The sequence below is a fragment of the Ursus arctos genome, unplaced genomic scaffold, assembly GCF_023065955.2.
Source record: "Ursus arctos isolate Adak ecotype North America unplaced genomic scaffold, UrsArc2.0 scaffold_3, whole genome shotgun sequence".
NCBI classification, from domain to species: domain Eukaryota; kingdom Metazoa; phylum Chordata; class Mammalia; order Carnivora; family Ursidae; genus Ursus; species Ursus arctos.
In genome coordinates, this window is record NW_026622985.1 from 73,537,960 (window position 1) to 73,557,416 (window position 19,457).

A 19,457-nucleotide genomic window follows, 5' to 3' on the forward strand; every position below is an offset into this window, starting at 1 on the left:
GGTAATTTGTTATGGCACACCATTTCATCACTAGAGTCCTTTCTGCGGCCTTATAAGAGGTCCCATAAGACAAGAGATTTCCTCTGCCTTGAAAAAAAATAGGACAGCTGAACTTCTTGTGTATAACTATTTTGAAGTTTATCCTTCACTCAGATTCCCCAATTGTTAGTATCTGATGACATTTTACCATATATGTGTGTGTGTGCATATATATATATACTTGTGTGTATATATATAAATCTATATATTTATGTGCGTGTGTGTGTGTGTGTATATATATATATATATATATATATATATATATATTTGAACAATTTAAGAGTAGCTATAGACATGAATCCCTCTGCCCCAAACACTTCAGCATGTACTTATTTCCTGAGAAAAAAAAATCACTCTTACATGCCTATGGTACAATTATGAAAATCAGAAAATTAACAATGATTCAGTATCATTATATCAAGATCTTTTTCACTTTTCCCAATTCTCCTCGTAACATCTTAATTAAGGAAAAAATCCAGTGCAGACGTAATCAAAGATCATACGTGGCATGTAGCTCTCATGTATTAGTCTCTTTTAATCTGGAACAGTTCCTCTGCCATTTTTCTTTTGTCTGGCATGACCTTGACAATCGTTGAAGGCTATAAGCCAGTTATTTTGTAGAATATTCTTAATCTGGACTTGTCTGATATCCCCCGTGATTAGATTCGGGTTCTACATTTTTGGCAAGAATACTACAAAAGCAATTTTGGGTTCTTCCAAAGCATCATGTCAGGAGACACATGATACTGGTTTGCCTCATTTCTGTTGATATTAACATTAATCATGTGTGTTTAGGTAATGTCTGCAAGATTTCTCCATTGTAAAATTATATATTCCCCTTTTAACTAATAAGTACTTTGGGAGAGATTCTTTGAGACTACTTAAATATCTTAGTTCTCATCACACTCGTACCCACTTATTCCAGCATCCATTGATGATTGTTGCCTGAACTGATTGTTGTCGAATGGTTACTTTCAAACTCCATCATTACTTCAACATTTAATAGTTGACAGTTACTCAAGAGTCCTTCCTCCTCTGTCATGTATCTTCCCCAGCTTTGGCTAGGAATCTTTAAATTAGTTCCTAAAGAGACTTTAAACTTTTTATGGTGTCTAGTAGGAAAGATATGAGATAGGTAGGTGTGGCATAATAAAAAATACATTTGGTCTTTGTCCCTGGTTCCTGATCCAGAGCTCCTAAAACTCTTGGATTTCCTGAATGATAGGAGATTCTTTTGTTATTCATAACAAACTCCTTTTAACAATACCTGACTTTTACTAATGAGATGACTTGGCAGGCCCCTAGTCAGCTTCAGGATGAGGCTGATTACAAGAAAAATCAACCAGGTAATTAGAGGGTTAGAACTTTTAGCATCACACCTCAACCCCTGGGCAGGGGAGAGAAGCTGGAGATTAAGTTCAATCACCAAGGCCAATGATTTAATCACTCAAATCTATGTAATGAAATCTCAATTTTAAAACAACTACAAAAAGCTAAACAATAAGGCAATCAAGGTGCTGGGAGGGCGATGTGCCCTGAGAAAGTACGGAAGCTCCCTGCTACCCCCAACACTTGTATCTTGACGCACGGATCACTACCATGTGGATGTCCTTGAGTTGTATCCCTTATAATAAACTTGTGAATGTAAGTAAAGGGTTTTCCTTTTAATTCTAGTGAATTCTTGAGGTGAGGTGGGTTGGGGAGTTGTGGGAATCCCATAATTTCTAACCAAGTCAGACAGAAGTGCAGCTAGCCCAGGGACTTGGGATTTGAGACTGGCCTCGGAAGTGAAGGGCAGTTTTGTGGGACTGAACCCTTAAATCTGTGGAGTCCAACGCTCACTTTGAGTAGTTAGTATAAGAATAAGATTACATTATAAGATGCTCAGTTGGTGTCAGAGATTGTAGAATTGCTTGGTGTCAGAAAGACCTCAGAGAGGAATTATCCAGTCTCCCAGGAGTTGGACACAGAATTAGTTTATAACTTTTTGCTAAAACAATGCCTTTGAATAAAAAACAGATCTAGGGTGAAAACAGCCTCAACAACCTAGGAGAGTAGAGGGGAAGCTAGGAGGCTGAAAACAGCGGGGAGTTCTACCTTTCATAGCCAATCCTCAACCAGGTGTTCCCTCTGCTCTTTTCAGGACCTGACGATCCTCCCAAGTCTTCACCAAATGGTCGCGGAAAATAAGCTGACAGGCTCAAATTTTACAGCTGGATGTTGTCAACTACAAGGATGCCAGAATGGAGGAGATGCACACGATGCAACGTGACTGTCCACAAACCTCGGTTGCTGAGTTGGGCTTGCTGATGTGCAGCTTATACTCCAAAAAGAATCAAGGGATTTTCTTTAGGTACAGTAAGTCATAAAGCAAATTGATCATGGCATTTATGCTAACTTATGAGGGTGTGGCCAACTTGGAGAGTTATCGAAAAGAGTGCTGATGAGGGCTGACTGTGCATTGAAAAGAGGCCACAGTATGCTTATCCAGGGAAAGTCACACACACGGATCTTATCAGTTCACTGAGCTCGTAACTACGTACATGCCTATGCAGTTTGTACCATTACAGAGATTGAATTCTTCCTCTAGAGAAGAGAAGAAAGGAGGCTGAGTCCCAGAATGAAGAAGCCATTACACAAAACAGAGCAACTTTTAAGGGTAAAATTACTGTGGTGGTTATTAAGACATAATGTCCGCTAGGGAAAGTGTCCTGGAATGATGTGGACAAGAGTTTTCCTGATAATCCCCGAATCGCCTGCTTCCAGAGTCACAGCCACTAATTTTACCAAAGGAGAACTTTTGTTTAATTTGTTTAATTCTCTCAATTAAAGGGTTAATAATTTATTGTTAGTAATAAATTTATTAGTGTTACTAACAATAAATTACTAAAATAATGTATTCTCTAAATAAAAGGCTTAATTCTCTAAATTAAACCGACCTTTGTTTGGTTATAGGTTTATAACAAACTATTGGGTTAGCATAAGATTACATGATGCCACTTTGGTTGATCAATTTAAAGATATTTTATTGGTTGATGTAGCCTCCTTTTTTTCCACTCTATTCCATTCATACCAGGCTACTTGCTGTTTCTATAGCCTCCTTCGGGGCTTTTTACTATTTGTCTCCTCTGCCTAAAATATTCTTCCTTGACAGATCTGCCTACATCCGTCAGTTCAGGCTGTTATAACAAAAATACCACAGACTGGGGTCTTAAACAATAGGCATTTATTTCTCACAGTTTTGGGGCCTGGCAAGTCCAAGATCAGGTGCTGACAGATTCGGTATCTGGTGAGAGCTCTGTTCTTAATATGCAGATGGCCACTTTCTAGCCGAGTCCTCATGTGCTGGAGAGAGAGAAGGCTCTGGTCCTATCATGGAGTCACCCTCTCATTACTTCATCTAATCTAAGTAACTCCCCAAAGCCCCACCTCCAAGTACGATCACATTGGGGAATAAAATGTCGACATATGAACTCTGAGGGGACACAAACTTTCAGTCCACAGCACAACTTCTGAACAGGTTCTAATTGCTCCAGGTGAGCCTCTTGCCTCCCCTTCTTCACTTCCGTTTCTTGTTTACCTCTTCATGTGATTTTGTTGTTGTTGTTTTCCCTTCCTAACTGTACAGGGCAAATGGTAAAAGACCAGCAGGATGCAGACCGAAAACTTAGGACTAGTGGAAGCGAAGGGAAAAGTATTTCAGTTCCCTTCCCCCAGCATTTTCAATTTCTAATTCTATGAGCTTCAAGAATATTTTCTAGAAATTACCAAAAGTTAACTCATAGAGCTTGCTCAGTGAGCTGTTTCAGGAATTTTTAATGGGAAATGCTATCTCCTGTGAATTTCACTGAGTCACTGATCTATAGTTTAATAATATCTCCTAAGGACACCAACTTTAAAGCAAGGACCTGCTTCTTAAAGAAATGTGTTTTGCTATGTTTTAATGTGTATTAATGGCTTTTAGTTGAAATTCCAGTAAATGAAATTAATTATAGGAATCAATTAATTTAGAATAGCTATCATACATTTATTCTAAAATATACATTTAGAAAAATTTTAGGCCATTAATTACTGCTTGGCCAGGTTTTAAAATTTAATGTCTGCTCAATAAATCTACAAATCTAAATCCAACATAATTAATTTACAGAACCTGCCTTGCGTTGTAATTTTTGCTTTTGAGAATTAAGCAAAACAAAACAAAATGAAGTGATGTTTTGTTTAAAGGTAGTGTAGGAGTTACCACTCTCTTTACTTATGGAATTCTATGCTTATAGGGGCGCCTGGGTGGCGCAGTCCTTAAGCATCTGCCTTTGGCTCAGGGCGTGATCCCAGTGTTCTGGGATCAAGCCCCACATCAGGTTTCTCCACTAGGAGCCTGCTTCTTCCTCTCCCACTCCTCCTGCTTGTGTTCCCTCTGTCACTGGCTGCCTCTCTCTGTCAAATAAATAAATAAAATCTTAAAAAAAAAAAAAGAATTCTATGCTTATAGAATTCTATGTTAACAATGACACTCCTTGGTTAAATCAGTCATAGAATTATCAGTTTGCCACATTCTTGTATAAGTACCCTGCCTTATAGAGCTATGTGCCATTAATTGTTCCACAGTTAGGTAAAATTGCTTCTTACCAAGGGAAACTTACACTTGAATCAATGAGTACCAAAAAACTTAAATTTAGCAAAAGCAAACAATAATTTCCTCCATGAAAGGCTTGTTCTCTCAAGTAAACCTGAGATAGAGAGTCAAAACCTGTAACCCAAACAAATAATTTTAAGGAAAACAAGTGCAGGATTACAGTTTGGAAAAACAAAACGTTCCATATTTATGGCTAACCAGACAATATACATTTCAATGAAGTTAATACTCTTTCTCCGGTTTCCATACGTACTTTATCCAAGAGAAGGGAATTGTGTGAAACCCCAGATGACCAGAAAAAAAAAAAAAGGCTTACCCTGACTGGTGTAATGTTATGAAGCCTGAGAAGGGAACAAGATATCCAAAGCTTATTGGCTAATGATTCACTGGGAGTCACAATGGTTACTAATTCCTGGATAATTTCACTGAGAAGTGTATATCTAGTAGGACGTGGATTTCTTCGGTCCTACTTAAGTTGAATCGTGAAGACAGAAGTTAGGTAAAAGGCCCTGTGTTTCTGCGTGGCTCTCCTGGATTGCTTGTGCTGAGGGAAGCCAGCCCCTCTGCAGTGTGGACACTCGAGCAGCCCTATGGAAAGATCTATGTGGAGAGGAACGGAGGTTTGCTGCTAAAAGCTGCCACCAACTTACCAACGTTATGAAAGAGCCACCTGGGAAGCAGATATTCCAGTCCCACTCAGGCCTTCAGATGACTTGTCCTGGCGGGCATTTTGACTGCGACCTCTTGAGAGACCCTGAGCCACAATTGCTGCCCAGCCGTGCAGCTCCCTAATTTTGACACAGAAACCATGAGGGTTATACATGTTTCTCGGTGTTTTAAGTCACTGAGTTTTAATTTGTTGTGACACAATAGATAAGGAATGCCTACTGCAATCATTATGAAGACAATAAAGAGGCATGCAGTACAACAATAAATCAGGAGCATTCAATATTCAGAACACAAGGGTTACCACAACAATGACTCAGACCTGACAGGGGCAGAGTTCAATTAACAGCAAGAACTTGGAGAAAGAAATGCCTGAACATATCTTATATAAAATGTGCTACAACTAAGGCATTAGAGGGGAGGGAGCACACAGTTGAGAGGCTAGTGGGCCAATTTGTAGAAAGAGGTCTAATGCTCTGCATCAGTCTTAATACATCTAATATGTGCATAGTATAAATATAAATACAAATTATTCTTGCTTTTTCAGATGGAATGCTAATGTGATTTCTGTGAGTCATATTTGTACTGACCTCTAGTCCTGAATTTCGGCTTTTTTTTTCCAGAGGTTATTTTTAACCATTGTAAAACAGGAACTATTTTAAAGTAATGATTTCTTGATCTATAAATTAACAAAAATTTACAATAATTCTAAGAGTGTGTTTACTGATTCCTTGCTGTGTATACAAAATATGAATTTTAAAAAATAACAATTTTATCTTGTATTTTAAGTTTAAAAAAAATTACATCTAACAGTCTTCAAAGGTTGTTGCTTTCTGAGCTTCCTAGGGCCTGCGAAACAGATCACACCCTCCAGGAAATCAGCTGGATTTTTAAAATACGCTTCATCATGTACCCCAGTCAAACTTTATTCTATAGTGCCCTACTCCTCACTTAGCTCTTAAGAGCTAATAACTAAGCCAATTCACAAAACAGACTCCTTTCTGACAACTCCCAAGGAATAGGCATATTTATAAAGAAGAGTATTTTCGATGGTGGTTTATCTGTGAAGAAGCTACTCTAGGGAAGTTGAGCCTCCCCACACAGACATTTGCCAATCCTACAAGAACTCAGGATCAGCATGGAATTTGTATGTGGATAACTGAGGACAGACTAAACAGGCTTTGGACTACGAAATGAGAGACACAGATTTATGTTAACTTGAGTCAAAGGGATTTTCATTACTGTCTGCCTCCAAAGACTGGGACTTAAGGGAGTAATATACTTTATACACCTAAAAATACCATGGAATATAAGCTCCTTCCTTCCTTCCTTCCTTCCTTCCTTCCTTCCTTCCTTCCTTCCCCCTCCCTTCCTCCCTTCTCTCTTCCCTCCCTCCCTCCTTCTTTTCTTTCTTTCTTTCTTTCTTTTTCTTTCTTTCTTTCTTTCTTTCTTTCTTTCTTTCTTTCTTTCTTTCTCTTTCTTTCTTTCCTTCTTTTTCTTTCTTTCCTCCTTTCTTTCCTTCTTCCTTTCTTTCCTTCTTTCTTTCTTCCTCTCTTCCTCCTTCCTGTCCCCTTTCTTTCTTTTTGTTGTTTTTGGCATTTCTTTACCTTACCATTAAAAGTTGCTCTTTGGTTTCTGTCAAAAAAAATATATTGAAGACTCGGGACACTGGAGTCCAACTCTTGGTTTTGGCCCAAGTCATGATGTCATGGGTCATGGGGTTAGGCTCCATGCTCAGTAGGGAGTCTGCCCCTCCCCCCCTCAAATAAATAAATAAATAAATAAATAAATAAATAAATAAATCTTTTTAAACATATTTAGAAGATTTCTAAAACATATTGGGAGTTTCTGGGCCATTAATTGAGTTCTTATTGCATGGTAGGTATCATGTGAAGGTTTTCTTCTCATATGGCAAGATGTGTTATTTACCCTCACTTAACAGGGAAGAGTCAAGCTTGAAGGAGAGAACAGATAAATGCACCGCTAGTGCTACGCTGACATGTGGTCGAACTGGGATTGGTCCCCACGTTTTCCCAGTTCGGGTGTCCATGATTTGAATCACTACACTATATATTGGGGGAAAAATACAGCTAACATAATTGTGGCGCTTATAAATGTCAGGTCTTCCTTTAAGAACTTTATGTGTATCCACTCTTTCAATATTTACAACAGCCCTGTGAAGTAGGAACTGTTATTATCCCCATTTTACAGATAAGTAAACTGAGTAAGGAGAGTTTAAGTAACAGCCAGTGAGTTATGAAGAAGGCATTAATTCCACACTGTCCAACTCCCAAGCACATGCTACTAATCAATATACCAGCCATTTATTTTTGAAAAGCACAGTATATTTTGAAAACAGTGCAATATAAAAAATTTTAAGAAAAATTAAAGTCAAAATGTATTTCTAATATCGCCATAGCATTAAGAGCAATAAACCATTTCTAATCAACAACTTTGAAGAAGAGTCCGTCTTTGGAGATATTTCACTATTTTAATGATGTAAAAGCAAACTTTTAAAATTACGGTAGATCCTAACTCATATAAAACAATTGTAAAGATGGGTCTTCAGAACTTGTAGTTTTTACTGCGCACACACACAAAATGTTAAGTTAAAGATTTTTTTTCTAACTTTCATTTGTCTAAGAATTAATCACTTATTTATTTATTATTTATTTATTAAAGATTTTATTTATTTTTTAAAGATTTTATTTATTTATTTGACAGAGAGAGCGCCAGCCAGCGAGAGAGGGAACACAAGCAGGGGGAGTGGGAGAGGAAGAAGCAGGCTCCCAGCAGAGGAGCCTGATGTGGGGCTCGATCCCAGAACGCCAGGATCAGGCCCCAAGCCGAAGGCAGAGGCTTAACGACTGAGCCACCTAGGCGCCGCTAAGAATTAATCACTTTTAAAGATGTGAGATCTTTGTGCTAACAGGAGTAGATCGTGAGGACGTCAGTTAGTGCAAACAAATTCTTGATAAAATGGAAATAAAATGGTTAATAGCTGCTGATGTTTTTGCAGACTGTGAGGAAACTATGACTAATTCAGCCGTAAATGAAATGAACTAAAAAGAGAAGGTGTGTATTTGTCCAAATCTGGGCTAAAAGTCAAGTTTGAAGATACACGGAAATTCCATTTTCCTGTTGATGAATCAAGTAATTAATCATCTTGATCTGAAATAGATAAGTTACCACCCCAAATTTATTTTTTCAGTTGAAAATATACACATGGTTTAAAGTAAATTTTTTTTCTTAAAAAGTGAGATGTTCGCGGCAAAGCACTATTTATTCACTATTTATCATCATCAAATTGCATTTAGTGACACTGCTATCTCTAAGAGTTTACAATGAACATGGATAACACTCGTGCTTACTACTGAGAAAAGAATGCATGATTGCATAATCCTAAAACCAAGTTGTGTATGAGTGTGTGTTTATAATGTAGACTGGAAAGGGAATGTGGGAGGAGAAAAAAGAGTCACAGTCCCTATTAGAGGTAAGTTTATGAAAGTGGTAAGATTTAAGAGAAGTGAAGATTTTCCTAAATAATTCAATAAACCTTGACTTTAAAGCTCTGAGTGTTAAAAGAAAGGGAGGAAAGATCCATTTGAGCAAATAACTCTTTAAAAAACCTAGAAATATATAGCTCTAAAAACTTAGGGACACACATGGATCATCATGAACTCCTTTTCTAGCAAACTGCACTACGTGGTTTTAAAGTAGAAAATACTGCAAGTGAGAGAGAAAAGAAAGCAGTTTCTTCCCTGCAGGAAAGTTAGTTGGGAACACTCACAAGGAACATTATGCCTTACATGTGATATGTCAGCAGAAAAATACCTAAAATGCCTACTCAAAAGCTAGAGCTGGGAAGCCAGGAAGATTGTACATGACTGGGGATTTGACACTAAGAAAGACTCATGGTTACAGTCTTCCTTAATGTAGAAGAGAAAGCCAGAGTTAAGCAGTGATCATTGCAACTGATGGCTAGGGACAGAACGATTTTTCAATATTTTCATCTTTTAAATTATGTTCTAAATCATTCTTTCTTGGTAAATCATAGAAAACAAAGGAAACAATAAAAACAAAACAATATGCAATTAGAACTAGATCCCCATATATTTGTCATATCGTAAGTGTAATAGAAAACATTAATCTGTTAGATTGGCTGTAAAATAATAACCAACCAGATGTGAGAGACTTATTTAAAATAAAGTGAGGCTGAAAGCAAAAGAGCAAACAAATACTAATCATGTTGGAAAAAGCAGGATTTGCAATATTAGTATTAGGTAATTATTAAGGCAAAGCAAAAGGCATTAAAAAATTGAACACTTTTAAACAACAAAGGATGCAATTCATAGTAAGTATCACTCAAGGATTTTTATGCATCAAATAACAGCTTCGAAATCCAAAAAACCAAAGCTGCAGAAACACACAAGTAGACATAGAAAGACAATAAGAGTACCTAGCTCAGCACATGATAGATCAAGTACATAGAAAACCAACTAAGGCTATAAAGGCCCTAAATAACTATACCGTAGAACACATAGGCAGATATTGAACTCAACATCCTCAAAACAAGAACAACTTTTCAAAAATCCCCTTTAAGCATTTACAAAAATTTATCGTGTATCAAGCCACAAAAATTCAATAAATTCTAAAATATAGAAACAACACAGAACACATTATCTGATCACAAGGCAGTCAAGTAAGAAGTCAACAAAAATACAAAACGACGACATAAAAAAAGTCAGAGAGTTTGAGATAAGCTATTTTTTTATATTATCCTTCCCCTTGGTAATAATAACACTTACACTATTATTATCCTATTGATAATAATAACAAAACTCATAACAAGTAAGCTAGGCAACGACAGCTCTAAACATCGTGGACACGCGTAGAGCATCGTGAATCTTTCTACCAGATGACACTACGTGGCTGTGTAGAAAGTATTGTGAATGGGAGAGGAAATCCCCAGAACCACCTAGAACGCAGTTTCTTCCATGCAGAAAAGCTAGTTGGGAGCACTCACAGGGAACAGTATGTCTCATATTTGATATGTCAGCAGAAAAATATCCCAAACGCTAAATTAAAACCTAGAGCTATTGTTTAAGCCCCTCGGGCTATGGAGCTCTATCATAGCAACCCCAGCAAACCGATAACGGACGATTTCACTGCTTCTTTTTCCATTTTGTACCCAGTTACACGGGGTAAAGCCTCTATAATAACGTCATGGTTCCTGTACCTCTGGGAGTTGTATTTAAAAATTTTTAGTACATCTTTGCATAAAATGTGGTGATTTTTTTTTTCTCAAGAAAGATACGAAATTATTTTCTTCAGCTTTATTCTGCTTCTGTCATTATTTTTGTTTTAGGGATTAGAGAAGTAGAAAAAAAGAAGAAAACCATTGGAGGACAAGTGATAACATAACATAAAAATTTGTTTATCACTGCCCCCTGCTGTACAATTTTCTTAGGCCGACACTACTCGGTATTAAGGGGGGCAATGTCACTAACAGGTATGGAACGTTGACCCAAGAATGCTGCAGTACATTTCAACTAAGTCTGCCTGCAGCAGGTGTTCTCGACCTTGGCATTATTGGTATTTTAGACCCAATAACCATTTATTGCAGGGGCTCTGTCCTGTGTATTTCAGGATGCTTAGGAGCTGCCCTGACCTCTGCCCCTCAGATGCCAGTAGTACTTCCCCAACTCGTGACAACTAAAAGTGTCTCCAGACATTTCTGAATGTCCCCCCGGGGTGAGGGGGCAAAATCACTCCTGGTTGAGAACCACTGGTCTCTAGGTTAGCAGTCATATCTGTAACGTGGTCTCATTACGAATCAAGGCCCTAGGAATCTAATGATGAGTGTTACCCGTTCCCAAGGACCCACTTATAATCTGTGTCTGTATGATATACAGACTTACGTGTTTACCTCATTATTTCAGCCCTACAAACACACTCATGTGTTGAGCGATGGTGATGCCATGAGCTGCTGGTACGAGTGCTCTCAGTAGCATCCCCTCCAGCCTCAGCACAGCGTGAGTAGGTGCAGAAGCAGGACTTAGGCTGTCGCTCAGAGCAGACTCTTTTCTCTATTACTAATTAGTTCCACAACCTGAATTATGTTGTTTCTACTGCCTCCGCTGACCTTTAACTTGGTGTTTTGCATGTTGTCTTGTGTTCCGGGATTTAACTTGGCAAATAATTCTCTCCTCCTTGTATTCTTGACCTCATTTCCTATTTGTGTATCTGCTTCCCCCAGATCCTGACCTTTATGTGTCTGACCCAGGGCCGGCAATGGCACTAGGTAATGAGACTCCAAATCCTGACTGCTTCTTTTGCTTAATGACTTGCCTTGGTATTTTGAAACTTGGACACCTCTTTGATCCTGGTAGCAGTATTAACTCAGCAGGAGTTAACTCAGAACAAAATTGGTTAGTCTGAGAAGAGTTAAGAGATACTGGCTCGGCGTTATAGAACTTGGAAACATTTTGGGCATAGACACAATTCGCTACATAAGTTACCAATCTGATTGCTTTGGTTTCTCATTCTCTCTCTTTCTCTCCCTATATATATTTCTGATTATAAAATAATTTTAAAGCTGGGAAAGATAGAAATTTGCAAAGAAAATGTAGTCATATATAAGTCCACTACTGCTCAGAAATAACTATTGTTAACTTTCTAATGTAGATAGTAGAAATGTTATCTGTATGTATTTAGCCATATACACATTATAAAAAAAAAAGTACTATCATATTTCACACAGTATTTGTAACCGTGTTTTTTTTTTTACTTTATAATGTATTCAGGAGGGATATCTAATAATTAATAACCCAGAGCAGAGGCTGACATTACTAGAGCAGGGTCCTGGTGGCCATGTGTCAACTCTAGAGTGGCTACATGAGGGAGCCCCAGAGGGTCCCATAGAGAGAACCAAGGAAGCCAGGGTGGTATGGGACTCTATGGTTCCTCAGAGAAGCTACTCTACACCAACCAGTAGCAGTATCTCAGCTTTTTATCTTATTTATTTTTTATTAAGACTTTATTTTTTAGAGCAGTTGTAAGTTCACAGCAAAATTGAGAGGAAGGTCAGAGATGCCCCATGATCCCATGCACAGCCTCTCCCACTATCAATACCCTCTTTTGTCACGGTAGAGGAACCCACATTGACACATCATAATCACCCAAAGTCCGTAGTTAAAATATGGTTCATCTTCGGTGTACATTCTGTGGGTTTGGGCAAATATATAATGACATGTATCCACCATTATAACATCATACAGATGGTTTTCACTGCTCCAAAATACCTCCAGTCCCCCTCCCTACCCCTGGCAACCACTGATCTTTCTACTGCCCCCAGTTTCAACTTTTCCAGAATGTCATTCAGTTGGAATTGACTATGCAGCCTTGTCAGAGTGGCTTCTTTCACTTAGTAATATGCATTTAAAGTTCCTCCATGTCTTTTCATGCTTTCATAGCTCATTTCTTTTTAGCACTTGTCCAAAGTGGCCGTACTTTTTTGTATTACCACCACCAATGAATGAAAGTTCTTGTTCCACATCCTTGCCAGCATTTACTGCTCTGAGTTCCAGATTGTGGCCCTTCTCATAGGCGTGTAGTGGTATCGCCTTTCAATTTGCATTTTCCTGATGACGTATGATGTATAACATCTTACCTAAACTTTTTAACAACTGGTTAGGGTTATATCAGTGTAAATCATCTGATTAGCATTCCTGAATATATTGTGTTTTAATATCTAGTTAGATAGTAATCAGAAACCTAATATTTAGGGGTGCCTGGGTGGCTCAGTCAGTTAAGCATCTGCCTTCGGCTCAGGTCATGATCCCAGTCCCAGGATCAAGCCCCATGTCCGTCTCCCTTCTCAGTGGGGAGTCTGCTTCTCCCTCTGACCCTTCCCACCTCATGCTCTCTCTCTCTCATTCACTCTCTCTCTCTCAAATAAATAACCAAAATCATAAAACAAAACCCAAAAAGCCCCAAATATTGAATGACTACAAAGTACTTAAATATGTGGGTATTTTATCCACTGTATCTTTATATTGGTCTCTAGCACTTGTCTTTTTGTTGAATCTATATGTTCACTATTGATCAAAGAAACCATCATTTCTTAATTAAATTTATATAAATTCCTCTTAGTTCCTTTCTCCAAATTTGATCATAGTATAGCACCTAACACATAGTATTTAAATGATTCTTCTAACCTTCTGCTTCGCTTAGCGAGCTGTGCATCCTGCAAGAATAGGGACTGTGTCTTGGTCATGTTTGTATCGGTGGTGTTTGCTGCTCAATAAATGTTTACTGAAATGAACTGTAGTCATATTCATTCTCATGTTCCCTAGGAGCCTTATTTATTGGCTCAATTAATATCTAGACTTCAATGGATTTTTAAAAATATAAACCATCATGAATTATCATATTACTTTCATTTTCCCTCTGTTTACTCCTCTAGGCAAGCCTAATTAAAAACCACTTTGGAAGTCAGTCTACTGTATTTGAGAATTTTTCAAAGCCTTCTGTTCAGGAAATTCTTCTCAGCATTCCAGTCCAGTTATTCGAATTACCACCGGAATCCTATTTTATTCACAGATCTCAGTAGTTAGCAATCAGGATAACTTCATCTGGCCCCCTCTGATCCGAACTTGGAAACTTATGAACTTGTCCTTGATGTTCATGCATTCGTTCATTCAATAATTCATTATATCTTTATTGAACTCATATTACCTGCCAGATCTGTGGATCAACAGATAAATAAAACATTGTCTCTACCTTTGAGGAATTCCAAATTAGATGGGGAGGCAAATTCTATATCACAATGTAGTAAGTCTCATAAGATATTTATGCATGGTGTAAAAGTGCAATGTCCTGTCCTATTTTCACACTCTATTTCCTCAATGGGAGGAATACCCTAACCAAGTTCAGAAAAACACTTGATCCCTACTAGCAAAATAGGCTTCCTAAGCCATTCATTATTTGGATTTATTAAAAAAGAAGTTTTAAATAAAATTTTTTTCAAAAATTTTAAATAAAAATTTTTCCAAACACCACGTCTTGTCAATATCATAGAGCACATGACTGGTAAAGGAGAAAAGAAATAGAAAAGTAGAATCTTTAAATGTTTTCCAGCAATGTTAAAAATCTTCCCAGTCACTGAAATATTTTCATATCACATCACAAAGAGAAGATGCTGGATAATTTATCTTTACATTACCTGTCTCATGAAAATGATTATTTGAGAGACTAAGGCTTTCAAAAATCAAACACAGGAAATAGTTACAGACAATGATACCATTGTGTATAAATAAACTTAACACTTGCCTTCTGTGAGAAGCCTTTAATAAGCGTATCTAACATATCTGACACATGGAGCAAATCATTTTCTTAATATACCCCTTTTCTTTACAAGAAAGTTATTTTCAAAAAAAAATCATTAAATGAAATAAATAATGATAATGGCCAGAAAAGAAATTCAGAGAGTATAAAATTTCTTTTATTAAATTTCATTACATAATCTTGCTTGTAATGAATAATTAATTAATTTTACAGTGAAAAGGAAAAAAGTAATAGATTAATTTCTTTTAATTATATTTAAGCATTTTTTTTGAAAAGGGAACAACATATGGGCTTGTTGCACTAATAACTACATTAAAATGTAGTAGCAATTAAATACCAATTAAACAAGAATAACAATTTTAAAAGAATGCATTTTTTATTTTCAAGATACTATTTAAATTCAGCAATATGTTTCATGTATGAACTAAATTTTGCATTTGATGAGCAAAAATATTATACCTAGTAGCTTATAGTCAGTTTCACGGTTTTAAATTTTAAATAGAAAGAGAAACTCCAAGTGATCATACAGCATTATGTAATTGAAATGACTCAAGTTCTGTGTCTTTGTCTTTCTAATCACTGTTTATGAATCACTGGTTTCCAATGTTTATTTCTGAGCCACTCTTTAACAGGAATATGTAATGCCATTTATTAAATTCAATCATGACTTCAGAGATAGTTTAGAACTTAGACCCACAAAATATTTTTTTCAGGGAGAAATATTTTATCACTGACATTATTTAGAATTGCTGGCATGTAGTAAAAATAAAAAGCAGACTGTAAAAGTCAGTTTTATTATTGTTTTTAAATTCTAAAGACAACGATTTCCTTTATTTGCCTGCTCGGAGGCAAACATTTCCATCGAAAGGCCCTTGGAATGGCACTTACTAGACCATTTACCTAATGGTGCTGTCACTTCTACAAATAATATTGTTTCATGATTACATTTCTGCACAGGTCACTGTACTAGGTACTCTCATACATTATTTCCTTTGAGGCTCCCCACGCTCCGACAGTGCAAGTACCCTTCCTTACTCTCATTTCACGGATGAGGAAACAATCTTCGGGATATTAGGTAACTTGGTTCAGGTCACATGAACAATGACAGAGACGGTGTTCAAGCTCAGGTCTGTCTGATTCCAATGCCCTAATCCAGCCAATCTTGCTTCTGTTTGTTCATGCAACAAGTAGGAATTGAGTGCCTTCTGCAAGCAATTAATAACAGTGCATAAGAAACAGTTCTTGTCAGCAAGGGTTCTAAGATTAGTCAAGCACCTGCTTTCCCCAGAAGTGCCACTCTCCTACGTCTATCACTATGGATTGGTTTTATCTATTCAGAAACGTCATCTCAATGTCGTCATACAGTGTACAGTCTTTAGTGTCTCCATTTATTTTCTGTTCTTTCTGGAACTCCTATTAATCAGGGAAGACTGACCCTACAATTTTTATATCTTTTCTATTTTCTCTCTTCTTCTTTGTGCTACTTTCTGGACTCATTTCATCAATCATGACTTCTAATATTTGCATTTTTAGAATTCCTGTTTATTCCATCTGCTAGAGTCTCTCAGAGTTTTCATTTCCTTAAGTGATTTGTAATAATTGAATGTGAGCTCACTTCCAACAGAAGTTGTTCTTCTTTGTGTCCTAGCTTGAGGCACAACCCTAATGAATATTGTTGTATTTGTCTCCTATAGGACTCCCTCATGTTTCACTGGGCCAGGCCCATGTTCACGATCTTGGTAAAGGGTCCCTGCACCTTGTGAGGAGTATGAATTTGGTCTCCACACTCATGCAAGGTGCAGGTCTGAGGTCTAAATTCCTCTGGGCTGCCTTCTCTCCCATGATTTTAGGTGGATGGATGGCTTCTTTGATGTTTCCCTAGTCAGTTTCACAGAAGCAGTCCTTTGAGACTGCTGGCTTTTTGCAAGATGGTTATCTTTAGTTCCCTACAAGGATATGACCTGAGGCTTGTGTTTAAAAAAAGATTAAAGAAGACAATTTAGAGGATACAAAAAAAACTTTATTTAACACTTCATGAAGTGGACAGTCTCCATTCAGAGAATTGCAAAATGGGTCGGAAAGCAGGAAGCTTTTATAAGATAAAAAATAAAGACCAAGGAAGAAAAAATTAGAAAGTATCTGAGCACCTGGAGCCACGTAGTCAACCTTCTTTGGCATGAGAAGGAATAAGGAAATAAATATAGAGCCCAGAGTTAACTCGGCATCTGGGGATTGGCTGTTCGGGAGATACTTACATTTACAGGGACATGAAAATTATCATTTAAGTTTCAGTTTGCCAACATGGCACCCAGCTGGGCCTAGAAGTTCACTTCACATTGTAGTGTCTTCACTAGAGTCAGAACCCCAAGACCCAAAAGGTAAGGCCTATAAATCCTCTCCTCCTTCAGCTCCAGCTCTTGTTCACTACTGCGACCTTGAGTACTCTTCACATCTGGCACCTGGGGATTTCATTCTCTTAGTTTTAAGCCTTTTTTCTTATATTTTATCTAGAATTTCCCTTTGTTTTGAGGGAATGGTTTCGTAACAGTTTCATATCCATCTTTCCATTACCCTGCTCCTTAGCTTCCCTCTTCCATTCACTGAACATCCACTCTCCTCCCATGAATCCTGTGTTGTCTTCTTCCCTCTCCCTTCTTCTCCAGATTCTCCATTGCAAACACCCAGAGATGAGGTCAGGAGACTAGAACCTTCTTTAGAAGGGTCTTTTGTAGTGGGTACTTGGAGTAGAAAAGACTGGAAACATCCATAGATATGTAATGTGAAGGCTGTTATTCTGCTGCTTATAACTGATCCAGTGAGTGACTCAACGGATTTTAAAAGATGGAAAATCAGAGTCCTTCATGTAAAGACAGAATTTAGCTGTTTTCTTCCCATATTACAAAAGTCTTTCAGGGAGGATACACTACTTGGCACAAAGTTAAGAAAATATTTCATTTCAAAGTTTTACTAGCAAGGTTTCAGGATGGTGGTTTCTTTATAAGATAGGGAAGTAGCAGGATCTTAAGAAAAAAGGCAAAGGTCCACCTGAAAACATGCTATATGAAGGATTTAAACTTTCCTTGTTCTTAGACTCCTGGTAAGAGTCATATTTTGCATCCATTTTGAATCTTCTCCCTACATTCTAATTGCTTCCACTGAGCCGGCAGCCTTCAACGCAGTCCTCTTACATAACCCTCCCCACATCACTTCCCCTTTGAATTTCATATGACAGTGAGAGTACAAGAATTGGAGGTGAGATAATCATGGAGTTCAAGGTGGTGTCCAGCCACAAAATAAGCAGAGGCACAAGGCAAACATAAGAGAAGCACAAAGAAGCATCTGCAATATGAATCACTTAGGAGGGGACTTAAGAGTATTAATGATGATGGTAATAGAAGCTGGCATTTACTGCATCATATCATTTACCAGGCATTAACTTAAGCGCTTTGCATACATAGACAATATCATTTCAATCTAACACTAGCTACTATGGCTATTTCCAGTTTACAAATCAGGAAATGGAGACAGAGTGTTAAAATAACTTTCTCAAGGTCATACAACTGGTGACTAGTGAGAAAGTGACAGAGAAAGGGGGGAAAAGGCAAGGAGAACCCTAGCGTTGCTCAGGAATCCTGAGCAGCAGGAGCTTGGGGACCATATATTTATTGTGCTGCAGATCTGCCGCAATGGCTTTAGTCTCCAAGTCTCTTCATTCTCAATTTCAAATCCCAAAACAGTGCATCCAATAGGCCCAGCTTTGGTCTGTCCGTAGTAAATTACTGAGCGAGGATCAGAGAGCACAGTAATGTATTACAGATATGGACATCCCTGTATATGAGCCGTGCTGCCTAGAAATGTGGTAGTGGGGGTAAATGGGCCACCCCAAGTCACATATACTATACAACCTAATGATGTAAGAAACTATCATAGTGTGTGAGCAATTTTCTGCAGCTGATACATGGTTCAAGAATAAGAACTACATTTATTAAAATATATAGCATGTAAGTTTTATTATTTGTTTGGTTTCTCTAAAGTGTGTATGTATATTAAATGAACTGGGATCCATCTATTATTTCGTTTTCCTTAATATGGAAAACTCCCTGAAGAAACTCAGTTTTCACTGAAATGATAAGACTTCAATTTCTGTTACTCTTATTTCTCACAGCATGCTATTTTCGCCACTCTGAATAACCACCTGCTGAAAACTGCTAGGTTGAAAAAAATCAAATACATTGATGAACTGGTTGGAAATGAAGGAATTCTCAGAGAGGAACAAAAGAAAGAAAGGAAGTAAAATAAGAGGATCCTAAGAAATAAGTGAGGGCTAAAGTGGGATGTTGCTGAGAGATGATCTGTTAAATTCTGGACACCTACAGCTCCTGCTCTGGTAGCTGTGCAGCATGCCAACGTCAGGAAAGAAAGCCAAGAACCCATCTAAAAGGAGGAATCTAATAGGGGGCAAAAATTTAAGTCCCCAAAAGGCTGCATTCCCAGTGTAAGGGTGAATGAGAAAGAAATCTGATGCACAAGTCAGTAAAGAAACATGGCTAACTTGACCTTGGAATCCAGGAAAGGAAGAAAAAGTCTCTTCTGAGAATGTCCTCTGAAAATCAAATCCAAGCCACTTGGATCTGAGACCAAATGAAATCTATCTGTGCAGTCCAAACACTTTAAGTGGAAAATTTCATCTGGTCGTAGGGTTGATGGTGCCTCCATGCAACTTGCTGAAGCAGATTCTAATACTGTCTAGGAAAACTAAACTTTAACTCTG